The sequence below is a fragment of the Aegilops tauschii genome, chromosome 2, assembly GCF_002575655.3.
Source record: "Aegilops tauschii subsp. strangulata cultivar AL8/78 chromosome 2, Aet v6.0, whole genome shotgun sequence".
Taxonomy (NCBI): Eukaryota; Viridiplantae; Streptophyta; class Magnoliopsida; order Poales; family Poaceae; genus Aegilops; species Aegilops tauschii.
This window is the reverse complement of record NC_053036.3, coordinates 312985913-312999665: the sequence shown is the minus strand read 5'-3', so window position 1 is coordinate 312999665 and position 13753 is coordinate 312985913.

Genomic DNA, 13753 nt, shown 5'->3' with positions numbered 1-13753 from the left:
CGACACGAGCGAGGGGGGCTGCTAGCTACTTCGCACTTTGCTAGGTGAACCTCGGTTGGGGGGCATGCATTCATAGCTTAGGAATCCCTTCGTGCCGACACGAGGGGAGGCTGCTAGCTCTACTTCACACTTTGCTAGGTGAACCTTGGTTGGGGGCATGCATTCATAGCTTAGGATTCCCTTCGTGCCGACACAAGGGAGGGGGGCTGCTAGCTACTTCGCACTTTGCTATGGTGAACCTCGGTTGGGGGGGGGCATGCATTCATATATAGCTTAGGATTCCCTTCGTGCCGGCACGAGGGAGGAGGGGGCTGCTAGCTACTTCGCACTTTGCTAGGTGAACCTCGGTTGAGGGGGAGGGGCATGCATTCATATATAGCTTAGGAATCCCTTCGTGCCGACACGAGGGAGGAGGGGGGCTGCTAGCTACTTTGCACTTAGCTAGGTGAACCTCGGTTGAGGGGGAGGGGGCATGCATTCATAGCTTAGGATTCCCTTCGTGTCAACATGAGAGGGTGGGAGCAAGCAATACCGTGTGCTTTGTGAGACAGGTGCCACATCGAAGTTGCATTTTGTATTTGAAAATCAAACCACCCTTTTGATACATACATTTGGTCCACATGAAAGTGTGTTCATGTTCTGACCCTCTCCCGCGTCATTTTCCGCCAAATTTATGAACATTAGAAAACTCGGATGATGCAACAGACACGGTTCACTCAAACTAACCGTGTGCCATTCTGGTGCACCTGTCACGCACACATCCGCACAGTACATTGGGCTCCACGAGGCTCCCCCTCTCAAAAATATCTGCCCGCTTCGAGGTTTTTCTGTTTCATAACACACGGTTGTTATCTCCGGACCGTGTGCGATGTTTCTTGTTCCCAATCCCGCCTGCATCGAAAGTATCTGCCCGCCTCAAGGGTTTTTCTTTTTCATAACACACGGTTGTTATCTCCGGACCGTGTGCGATGCACTATCATCAAAATTTTCAATAGCCCGGCATTTCACTCCCGTGTTTGACTCCCGCGTAGTAAAATTTTCAGTACTCGCGTCATTTCCTCAAACACCCCCCCTCCACACACACACACACATACACCAAAACCTCCTCGGGCGTGCACACGCGCGCACACACACACACACCTTCCCTCACTCGAAACCCTAGCAAAGTCCCCGCCGCCACCGCAAGGCCTCCATTATCAACATCTGCCAGTTTGCCCGTGCAGCTTACCCATCGATCTCCATACCCAGGCCGCCCTCCGTTTCTTAGATGGTGCCTGCCAAACACCCCCTTTCCCATAGATCCCCATCCCCCACTCCAGAGCGTCGTAGCCTAAGCCCGGCTACGCTTCCCGTGGAGCTCGAGGAGCGACTGGCCCAAAAGAGGTGTATAGCGGTCTCTTCGCCCGACGTCGCCGAGGAAGCTGACGACCATTACTGGCGGCAGGCACTCAAGCAGCGAGCTAGAGTATGTGGGCATGTCTCATCCGCCGACTATGACATCGAGGTCATCGACAGCAACGCCGTGAGGCGGGCTGTGTCACAGGTTAATTGGCCCACCCCCAACCCCTCGGGTTCAACCGCCGTCGATCTCATCCATGGCCCCGCCGCTGATCTCCTCTGGCTCGCTGTCAACAATTTGCCATTCTACATCGCCATCGAGCCCCTTTTGTCATTTCTGAAGGACACGTTCTGCGACGCTGGCTTGGGATCCATAGCTTCCAAGTTAGACCTCATCGACGGCGACCACAAGGAGGGCACCCTCTCCGGCTCTTCCAAGGGGAAAGAGCCCATCTGCTCTTCCAAGGGGAAAGCGCCCGTCTGCGACATCAGGGAGGGCACCCTACAGCCGTGCTCTTCCAAGGGGAAGGAGCCCATCTGCGACAACATGGAGCGCATCCAGGGTCCGTGCTCTTCCCACGGGAACGAGCCCATCTGTGACAAGTGAGGAAACCCATGCTTTGTTTATTTCAGTTGTTCACAATGTGATGCTCTATATGTGCAATTATTTACTATGCAGTACATTTCATCAATCCAGTTTTAAACATACCGATAGGAATGCATATATTTGCTTGTTGTTAAGCCTGTTATAACTACCATATGCCTCTTTTAAAGTTTTTTGATTGTTCGGTTGTTTGTAGTTAGCATATGTACAGTTTCAAATGCTATCTTTGGTTGTTCGTAGTATGCCTTGTTTATTCCAGTTATTCACAACGTGATGTTCTATATGTGCAAGTATGAACTGTGCAGTTCAATTTCATCAGTACCAGTTTCAACAATACCACTATGAATGACTACATTTGGTTGCTGCATCTTGTAGTTAACATGCCTTTCCATTTTTATTTAACCATAACCAGTGTACTTAGACCGGCACAATACCAGTTTGAATGACCATGTTTGCTTGTTGTTAAATGTTAGGCCTGTTGCAGTTAGCACACCTTTCCACTTTGCTTTACTAGCGTGCTTAAACCTGCACACTGAAGCTATCTTTTGGAGATTATTTTGTCTACCATGTGTAATTTTGGTTGATGTTTAGCCTGTTGTGCTTAACATGCTTCTTGATGTACCTACACAGGACAATTTTGGGAACGACTGCTGTTTTCCATCGAGGTTAGTTTCATCCCATGGCTTATATCTGCTCACTGTTCAGGATATCCGTAGCTGGCACCATATAGGCCGGCGGCTGATAAGGGACTAATTGGTGAATCGGACTTTTAACTGAATATATCTGCAACCCATTTTTCCTTAGGTTAACTAGGGCCATATGTAATATATCTGAGGCTACGTAGCAACATGCACTATACTTAATGTCTAAATATGCAATCCTAGGCTACATAGCAACAAGGAAGAATGTTACATTAATGTTCTAGTGATGTCTAGATATACATAGAAGAGCAGCAACAGCAACAACACAACCCTGTTTGGAAACTCAACTTAGCTAGAGGTTAGAGTTAGTTTCTAGCTCATTACTAACCCTGAACTAACTCCATCCAAAGAGTTGTTTGGATGGCAGGGTTAGATTGACAATAAATGCACTAGGAGAACTAGCTCCAATTAGCACCTCTTGGGTTGGATACTAGTTTTTTTGGGTGGGTTATAGATGCAACTAGCTCAAACTAGCCCTCATGTTTAGATATACTTTAGGGCTATTTGAGCCCGAACTAGCTCAAACTAACTGTAACCCGTGGATACAACAGCAGATAATTTTTAAGAACGAACTAAACTCCTTCCGGCCCATAATATAAGATGTTAATTCATCTAATATGTGAGTATATTGGATGTTATAAGATACTCCCTCCGTTCCTAAATATTTGTCTTTTTAGAGATTTCAAATGGACTACCACATACGGATGTATATAGACATATTATAAAAGAGTGTTGTACTACATCATTGTGCCATTGCTGTTTAGCTTCTAATATTAACTTGGTGCTTTTAGGTACATATGTCATTGGTAAAGGTCTGCGTTTCGACCCTTTCCGCGTATGGGGTAATGAGATATCAATGAACCAGCATCAAGTGAGGAAGCTGATAAAGATTGTTAGTAAAATGGGTCCAAAGATGGCAATTAAACTATTTGTTTACACTTTATCCAAGACAACAGCGGACTGCAAGATGGTAAGTAAGAACTCTGCAGCCTTCTTTTTACTGCCCATAATGAGTTGTGTTAAATGACAATGTCTGAAATCTTATTCCTTTGCAGTGGTTGCCAAAGCAGTTTACTCAAGATTACCTCTCAAACTACATAATTGGTGGGCATGCAAAGGTTAAAGTATTTCTACCAGAACACGATGATTATCTAGATGTTTTCATGAAGACCGTGAAGGATGGGCGGTCGGCCATCACAAGGGGTTGGACTAGAGTCGTGCGTGCCTTCTGCATGGAGGAGGGCACAATATGGGCATTCCGCTTCACCTTGTTCGGCAACCAGAATATATTTTGCCTCTTTCTTTACCGTCTTTAATAGTACAAGTATACAACTGTGTTTCATCATTCTTTATTTGGTTCTTATGTAATTCTTGAACATATGTACCTATGAATCAAATAATGCATTGGTTGTTTGAAGCTGATGGATATGAATAAAGCTATAGCATACATTCAAATTCAAATCCAAATCCGGTACAATTTGGAAAAGCAGCAATTAAATTACAGTGAAATTACGCTCTCCAGGTTGTTACGGCACACACGTTTGCGATATGCACCATAATCCGAGACGGTTCACAGAGAGGAAACGTGTGCAAGCATGCACACAATTGCCATTTGCAAAGTGTGTGCGATGTCAGACAATATCACAAACGGTGCGGGCAAACTAAACGTTTGTGTTAGTTGCCTTATCGTACACGATTCGCAACCATGAACTGTTTCTGAGTATGCATCGTAAACGTTGCACCACAGAATAGCGTGTGCGATAGTTGTCGTGTACGACGATGTTACGACAGTCCGACGTTTCGTAATCCTGTCCGACACTCGTACGACGATTAGCTAATCTTCTTAACGGTGAACCCTTTGTGATGGGTCGCGCATCATACACGTTCTATAATAGTGAACCATTTGTGATGGGCCGCGCATCGTAAACGTAGTCACAGAATACCGACCGCGATGGCAATGCAAGCAGAAACGAGTAGGAGTACTGTAGGGGCCCTATCCCCGACGGTTTCTGGGTCATGTGGAAAGGACCCCACTATCGCCCACACTCACTTGGCGACGGTTCCAAATGTCGTCGCGGAAAGGGGTTTTGAACCGTTTGTTTAGGACCGACGCACACTAGTGTAGGGTGGCTCGGATGTTTGTGTACATTGATGCAGCCCCAGAGTAAGAGTGAGTGGCTGGTGGATATAGCTCCTAAGATGACAATGGGGAAGTGCGAAAAACGATGCGGCCCCGAGCCCATCTCATAGAAGGATCTCTTCAACTCTCCTCAGGACCTTAACACGGCGAGCTCAGTATGGGGTGTTTCTTGTTACCGCAGGTCTGACCAAGGTGTGAAGTTTTGTTTATAGCACCATCGCTTCAATGCTTTATATGATAGGCCTCGGGAAAATAGAAACACTATTTTATTGAAGGTTTGTTTAAAACAAAACTGATAAACTAATATTGACAAAGATAAGGGGAACGAGGTAGCCTGTTCCCGATGCCGTGTAGCCACCCATGCCTAGCATACCAATTGACGGCCAAAAATACCGTCAAATCTCTTGGTAGGGGTCCAAGCGTAGCTGGAAGTCTGGGACGGAGATCACATGAGGGTTTTACCCAGGTTCGGGCCTCCGTAGAGTAATACCCTACATCCTGCTTGTTTTATTTATTCATGGTGGAGGGATACCTCGTGTGAGGGGTTACAATGGTGTATGGTATGCTACCGAGAGTTTCTATCTGACATTAGATGGTCATCAAGGTTTCCTGGCCTCCCCTTATATAGATGGTGGAGGCCCAGGGTTTACAGGGGTGCAGATGTGATCTCCTCCACCACCGCCCTTACCTTGGTAAACAAATAAGATCTTCAGTGTCCTCCTTAGGGTTTGGCCCTTGTTATGGGCCTAATGGGCCTCTAGGTGAATCCGGAGGCCAAGCTCCCATGGGTGAGCCATCCCCAGCGTATGGCACCGCCAACTCCCAAGATGACTATTCAAGCATGGTAAAAGAGTAAGGACAGAAATAACTAGACACACATAAACAAAGATGTAACTCGAAGTTCATTCAAGAAGTAGTAGGCTTTAAGGTGACCTCCAAGCCTTCACAAAATCTTTTGAGTCGAATACACAAGTTGAAGCTCTCAGCCGATACCTAGTCACCTAGGATATCACAAATCTCTAAGACTAATATGTAAAGACAAGTGTGCTAGAAGAGGTTTGTGGTCAAGTCATCAACCGAATCTCAAATATCTCTACCTCCATAAAATATTAATAGTGGCTATCTTCAGAGACCCCTTTAGCTAGACTCAAATACATATTTCCTCATTTCGGAATATGCAAGTGATACACTAGTTATAATGAAATCTTGCCTTTATTAGCTTCAAGCATCTGGCAGATTAATTTGTTTAGGATCAAAAGTATGTCTAGAGGGGGAAATGAATAGACTACTAGCCAAATTTAAGGACTCTTTTTCTAATTTTAATTCTTGGTAGATTTTAGCTTAGCTAGCAAGTCAAGGAACACCCTGCACATGCAAGTTTAGAGTATAGGCAGTAGAAAGTAAAGACATGCAAGTGATACTAATGTAGAGAGTAGAGTTTAGAGATACGCAAATGCAATCATGACATGGTGAAGATTTTGACCCATGGTTCCGGTAGGTGGTGCTATCCTATGACCACCATGTTGATGGATGCTTCAATCTCAAGAATCCAAGATCACAAGGATTACAGTTGCGAGATTCAATGGAGGAATCGAGTCCACGGAGGCCTCACAGCCACGACGGGTCCACGAAGAAGCAACCTTTCCTACCGCACCATGGCTTACACCCACGAAGGACTAGCCTCACTTGGGTGGATCTTCATGAAGTAGGTGATATCCAAGCCCTCACATACTTCTTGGTTTCTCCACAAGATTTGGAGACTCTCAAGCACACCTATCCAAGTTAGGAAGCACCACCTCCAGAAGGCAATAGATGGTGTTGTTGATGATGAATTCCTTGCTCTTGTGATTCAAAATATAACCTCCTCAACACTCGTACACTCTCTCACGGATTTTGTATTTTGGTAGGAGAGGTTTGGGTGGAAAGCAATGAGGTGACTAGAAATCGAAGGATTGATGGCTGGAGTGGAATACCTTCGAAATCAGCAAAAGGATGGTGTTCTCTATAAAAATGGATATGAGTGGCGTTTACCTTGAGAGACAATGGTGGAGTGGGTGGGGTATATATAGGCAGAACCAATAATTTGACCGTTACACACACATTGGACACATCTGTGAGACCGACTCAAAACACTCAGTCATACTGGTATGTATAGAAGGTATGAACTTTGGATTGTTCAGTCACACCGGGTGGAACTGATCGGTGGCTCCAAGAGGTAATGACCTAAGCACTTTCCACGCTTTGGTGTCACTGACTGAAACCTTTTATAAATTCCAAACAAATTACATGAGGTTACCGAAGGTTCGCATATGCTCTTTAGTGAGACTGAAGGGTCATCTCGGTGAGAACGATGCAGCTAAGGTTTAGGACATTGGCTATATCTATATGGATGGGTGACTCCAATGTGGAATCAGTGAGTTCAAGTTAACTTTAGGGTTTGATATAGTGGGAGCTTGTGAAATTGTTTGAGGCTGTCAGAGTTTGATCTTTAAGCACTTGAGAAAAGAACTCATCTTCTCAACCTCATCCCCTTTTGATAGTATTGTCATACCTATGGACTCAATGTGATCTTTCATCAGTTAAATATGAAATGAAGAGTCTTGAGGCATAAACCATGCTTGTCCTTAGCATTTTGAGGGGTCCATTTTCACATCCCTTGTTGTACCTAAATTGAAGTTTCCAGAAATAATCTTTGAGCAGGCATTAGTTCAATATGTATGTTGTTATGAATTACCAAAACCACGGGGGGATTAGATGCACTTTCAATTTTTTGTAGCTGAATGATTGAAGGTTAACCATTGTAAGCCAAATATCTATCCAGTCAATTTTTCTGAAGATCGGCTCCAACCTCTCTCTGCATTTTCCATTGTAAAATGACAACTTTACATTGGAAAATAGGCTAAATGTCAGAGAGTTTCTCAAAGGAAGATAAACATTCTTATTTGACTACACATGTGTCATGTGTGGATTGAGAATGTTGGAGGCTACAGATCATCTCTTCTTCAATTGTCACTTTTCTTAAGCCTGTTGGCAATGTTGTTCATAATTCAAATACTCAAGACAATTGACAATGCATATTTCATCAATACCCTTGGTAGGGCACCTTGCGTAGCTCGAAGTCACAAATCAGAGGTCGCATGGGGAATTTACCTAGGTTCGGGCCTCCATGGTGGATTAATACCCTATGTCATGCTTGTTGTTCTTTATATTGATGGTGGAATGCTACTTGTGAGTTGTGTTGGGATTTTCCCCGAAGAGGAAGGGTGAAGCAGTACAGTAGAGATAAGTATTTCCCTCAGTGAGATCAAGGTTTATCGAACCAGAAGAAGCACCAACCAAACCATAGTGAACAACACCTGCACACACACAAAAGCAAATACTTGCACCCAACACGGGAAGAGGGTTGTCAATCCCCTTGAACTCATTACTTGCAAGGATCAAATCTTGCATAGGTAGATAGATAAATTGCAAAACAAGCTAATGGTAAATAAATCACAGCAAGGTATTTTTGGTTTTTATAATATGATTAAAGTAGACCCCGGGGCCATAGTTTTCACTAGAGGCTTCTCTCTCGAACACATAACATACGGTGGGTAAACAAATTACTGTTGGGCAATTGATAGAAAAGAGCATAGTTATGACGTATTAAGGGCAATGATCATGTATATAAGCATCACGTTCGTGACAAGTAGACCGACAATTGCCTCCATCTACTACTATTACTCCACCAATCGACCGCTATCCAGCATGCAACTATGATATTAAGTTCATGAAAAACAGTGTAACGCCTTAAGCAAGATGACATGATGTAGACAAAGTAAACTCAAGCAATATGATTAATCCCCGTCGTTTTACCCTTAATAGCAGCAATACAATACGTGCCATGCTATCCTTTCTGTCACTGGGTGAGGACACCACAAGATTGAACCCATTACAAAGCACCTCTCCCGCTAAAGATAAATCAATCTAGTTGGCCAAACCAGACGGATAGATCAGAGAGAAATACAAAGCTATAACAATCATGCATAATAAAGTTCAGAAAAGACTCAATTACTTTCAATAAATAATATGATAGTAAACCCACAATTCATCAATCCCAACAACACACTGCAAAAGAGGATTACATCGGATAGAACTCCAAGAAGATTGAGGAGAACATTGTATTGAAGATCAAAGAGAGAGAGAGAGAGAGAAGAAGCCATCTAGCTACTAGCTATGGACTCGTAGGTCTGTGGTGAAATACTCACGCATTATCGGAAGGCAGTAAGGATGATGTAGAAGCCCTCTGTGGTCGATTCCCCCTCCCGCGGAGTACCAGAGAAGGCCTTGATACGTCTCCAACGTATCTATAATTTTTGATTGCTTCATGCTATATTATATTCTGTTTTGGATGATTAATGGGCTTTGTTATACACTTTTATATTAGTTTTGGAACTAACCTATTTACCGGAGGCCCAGCCCAAATTGCTGTTCTTTTTTCCTATTTCAGAGTTTCGCAGAAAAAGAATATCAAACGGAGTCCAAACGGAATGAAACCTTCGGGAACGTAATTTTCGGAACAAACGTGATCCAGAGGACTTGGAGTCCACGTAAAGCAATCAACGAGGAGAGCACGAGGCAGGGGGCGCCCCCCCAGGCGCGCCCTCCACCCTCATGGGGCCCACGTTGCTCCACCGACGTACTTCTTCCTCCTATATATACCTACGTACCCCCAAACCATCGGGGGCATCCACGAAAACCTAATTCCACCGTCGCAACCTTCTGTACCCGTGAGATCCCATCTTGGGGCCTTTTCCGGCGCTCCGCCGGAGGGGGCACTGATCACGGAGGGCTTCTACATCAACACCATAGCCTCTCCGATGATGTGTGAGTAGTTTACCTCAGACCTTCGGGTCCATAGTTATTAGCTAGATGGCTTATTCTCTCTCTTTGGATCTCAATACAAAGTTCTCCATGATTCTCGTGGAGATCTATTCGATGTAATCTTCTTTTGTGGTGTGCTTGTTGAGACCGATGAATTGTGGGTTTATGATCAAGTTTATCTATGAACAATATTTGAATCTCCTCTGAATTCTTTTATGTATGATTGGTTATCTTTGCAAGTCTCTTCGAATTATCAGTTTGGTTTGGCCTACTAGATTGATCTTTCTTGCAATGGGAGAAGTGCTTAGCTTTGGGTTCAATCTTGCGGTGCTCGATCCCAGTGACAGTAGGGGAAACGATATGTATTGTATTGTTGCCATCGAGGACAAAAAGATGGGGTTTATATCATATTGCATGAGTTTATCCCTCTACATCATGTCATCTTACTTAAAGCATTACTCTGTTCTTATGAACTTAATACTCTAGATGCATGCTGGATAGCGGTCGATGTGTGGAGTAATAGTAGTAGATGCAGAATCGTTTCGGTCTACTTGTCGCGGACGTGATGCCTATATACATGATCCTAGATATTCTCATAACTATGCTCAATTCTATCAATTGCTCAACAGTAATTTGTTCACCCACCGTAATACTTATGCTATCTTGAGAGAAGCCACTAGTGAAACCTATGGCCCCCGGGTCTATTTTCCATCATATTAATCTTCCAATACTTAGCTATTTTTATTGCCTTTTATTTTACTTTGCATCTTTATTATAAAAATACCAAAAATATGATCTTATCATATCTATCATATCTCACTCTCGTAAGTGACCGTGAAGGGATTGACAACCCCTTTATCGCGTTGGTTGCGAGGTTCTTATTTGTTTGTGTAGGTGTGTGGGACTTGAGCGTGGTCTCCTACTGGATTGATACCTTGGTTCTCAAAAACTAAGGGAAATACTTACGCTACTTTAATGCATCACCATTTCCTCTTCAAAGGAAAACCAACGCAGTGCTCAAGAGATAGCAAGAAGGATTTCTGGCGCCGTTGCCGGGGAAAGTCAAGACATACCAAGTACCCATCACAAACCCTTATCCCTCGCATTACATTATTTGCCATTTGCCTCTCGTTTTCCTCTCCCCCACTTCACCCTTGCCGTTTTATTCGCCCTCTCTCTTCCGGTCGCCTCTTTTTCGCTTGCTTCTTATTTGCTCATGTGTTGGATTGCTTGCTTGTCACGATGGCTCAAGACAATACTAAATTGTGTGACTTTACCAATACCAACAACAATGATTTTCTTAGCACTCCGATTGCTCCTCTTACCGATACTGAATCTTGTGAAATTAATGCTGCTTTATTGAATCTTGTCATGAAAGATCAATTCGCCGGCCTTCCTAGTGAAGATGTCGCTACCCATCTAAATAGCTTCGTTGATTTGTGTGATATGCAAAGAAGAAAGATGTGGACAATGATATTGTTAAGTTGAAGCTATTTCCTTTTTCGCTTAGAGATCGTGCTAAAGCTTGGTTTTCGTCTTTGCCTAAAAATAGTATTAATTCATGGAATAAGTGCATAGATGCTTTTATCTCTAAGTATTTTCCTCCCGCTAAAATCATCTCCCTTAGAAACGATATTATGAATTTTAAGCAACTGGATCATGAACATGTTGCACAAGCTTGGGAGAGGATGAAATTAATGATACGTAATTGCCCTACACATGGTTTGAACTTATGGATGATTATACAAAAAATTTATGCCGGATTGAATTTTGCTTCTAGAAATCTTTTAGATTCCGCCGCGGGAGGCACTTTTATGGAAATCACTTTAGGTGAAGCCACTAAACTCCTAGATAATATTATGGTTAGTTATTCTCAATGGCACACCGAAAGATCTACTAATAGAAAAGTGCATGCGATAGATGAAATTAATGTTTTGAGTGGAAAGATGGATGAACTTATGAAATTATTTGCTAATAAGAGTGTTTCTTCTGATCCTAATGATATGCCTTTGTCTACCTTGATTGAGAATAATAATGAATCTATGGATGTGAATTTTGTTGGTCGGAATAATTTTGGTAACAACGCGTATAGAGGAAACTTTAATCCTAGGCCGTATCCTAGTAACTCCTCTAATAATTATGGTAATTCCTACAAAAATGCTTATGGAAATTTTAATAAGATGCCCTCTGAATTTGAGACTAGTGTTAAGGAGTTTACGAATTCACAAAAGAATTTCAATGCTTTGCTTGAAGAAAAATTGCTCAAGGTTGATGAATTGGCTAGGAACGTTGATAGAATTTCTCTTGATGTTGATTCTTTGAAACTTACATCTATTCCGCCTAAGCATGATATCAATGAGTCTCTCAAAGCCATGAGGATTTCCATTGGTGAGTGCAAAGAAAGAACCGCTAGGATGCGTGCTAAGAAAGATTGCTTTGTGAAAGCGTGTTCTTCTAGTTTTTGTGAGAATAAAGACGAAGATCTAAAAGTTATTGACATGTCTCCTATTAAATCTTTGTTTTGCAATATGAATCTTGATAATGATGGGGCTGGACATGAGCCACCTTTACCTAGAAGGCGTTCCAAAAATTCAGAGTTTTTAGATCTTGATGCAAAAATTGGTAAAAGTGGGAGTGAAGAGATCAAAACTTTAGATATTAATGAACCCACTATTTTGGATTTCAAGGAATTTAATTATGATAATTGCTCTTTGATTGATTGTATTTCTTTGTTGCAATCCGTGCTAAATTCTCCTCATGCTTATAGCCAAAATAAAGCTTTTACAAAACATATCGTTGATGCTTTGATGCAATCTTATGAAGAAAAACTTGAGTTGGAAGTTTCTATCCCTAGAAAACTATATGATGAGTGGGACCCTACTATTAAAATTAAAATTAAAGATCATGAATTCTATGCTTTGTGTGATTTGGGTGCTAGTGTTTCCCCAAAAACTTTATGTGATTTGCTAGGTTTCCGTGATTTTGATGATTGTTCTTTAAACTTACACATTGCAGATTCCACTATTAAGAAACCTATGGGAAGAATTAATGATGTTCTTATTGTTGCAAATAGGAACTATGTGCACGTAGATTTCATTGTTCTTGACATAGATTGCAATCCTTCATGTCCTATTATTCTTGGTAGACCTTTCCTTAGAACGATTGGTGCAATTATTGATATGAAGGAAGGGAATATTAGATTCCAATTTCCATTAAGGAAAGGCACGGAACACTTCCCTAGAAATAAAATAAAATTACCTTATGAATCTATTATGAGAGCCACTTATGGATTGCCTACCAAAGATGGCAATACCTAGATCTATCCGTGCTTTTATGCCTAGCTAGGGGCGTTAAACGATAGCGCTTGTTGGGAGGCAACCCAATTTTTTTTTAGTTTTTTGCTTTTTGCTTCTGTTTATGAATAAATATTTGATCTAGCCTCTGGTTAGATTTGTTTTTATGTTTTAATTAGTGTTTGTGCCAAGTTAAACCTATAGGATCTTCTTCGATGATAGTTATTTGATCTTGCTGAAAATTCCAGAAACTTTCTGTTCACGAAAACAATTGTTAAAAATCACCAGAACGTGATAAAATAGTGATTCCAATTTCAGTATATCAATAAACAAATTGTCTAGGTCGTCCTATTTTGGTAGATTTTTTTGAGTTCCAGAAGTTTGCGTTAGTTATAGATTACTACAGACTGTTCTGTTTTTGACAGATTCTGTTTTTCGTGTGTTGTTTGCTTATTTTGATGAATCTATGGCTAGTAAAATAGTTTATAAACCATATAGAAGTTGGAATACAGTACGTTTAACACCAATATAAATAAAGAATGAGTTCAATACAGTACCTTGAAGTGGTGTTTCGTTTTCTTTCACTGACGGAGCTCACGAGATTTTCTGCTAAGTTTTGTGTTGTGAAGTTTTCAAGTTTTGGGTAAAAGATTTGATGGATTATGGAACAAGGAGTGGCAAGAGCCTAAGCTTGGGGATGCCCATGGCACCCCAAGATAATCTAAGGACACCAAAAAGCCAAAGCTTGGGGATGCCCCGGAAGGCATCCCCTCTTTCGTCTTCATCCATCGGTAACTTTACTTGGAGCGATATT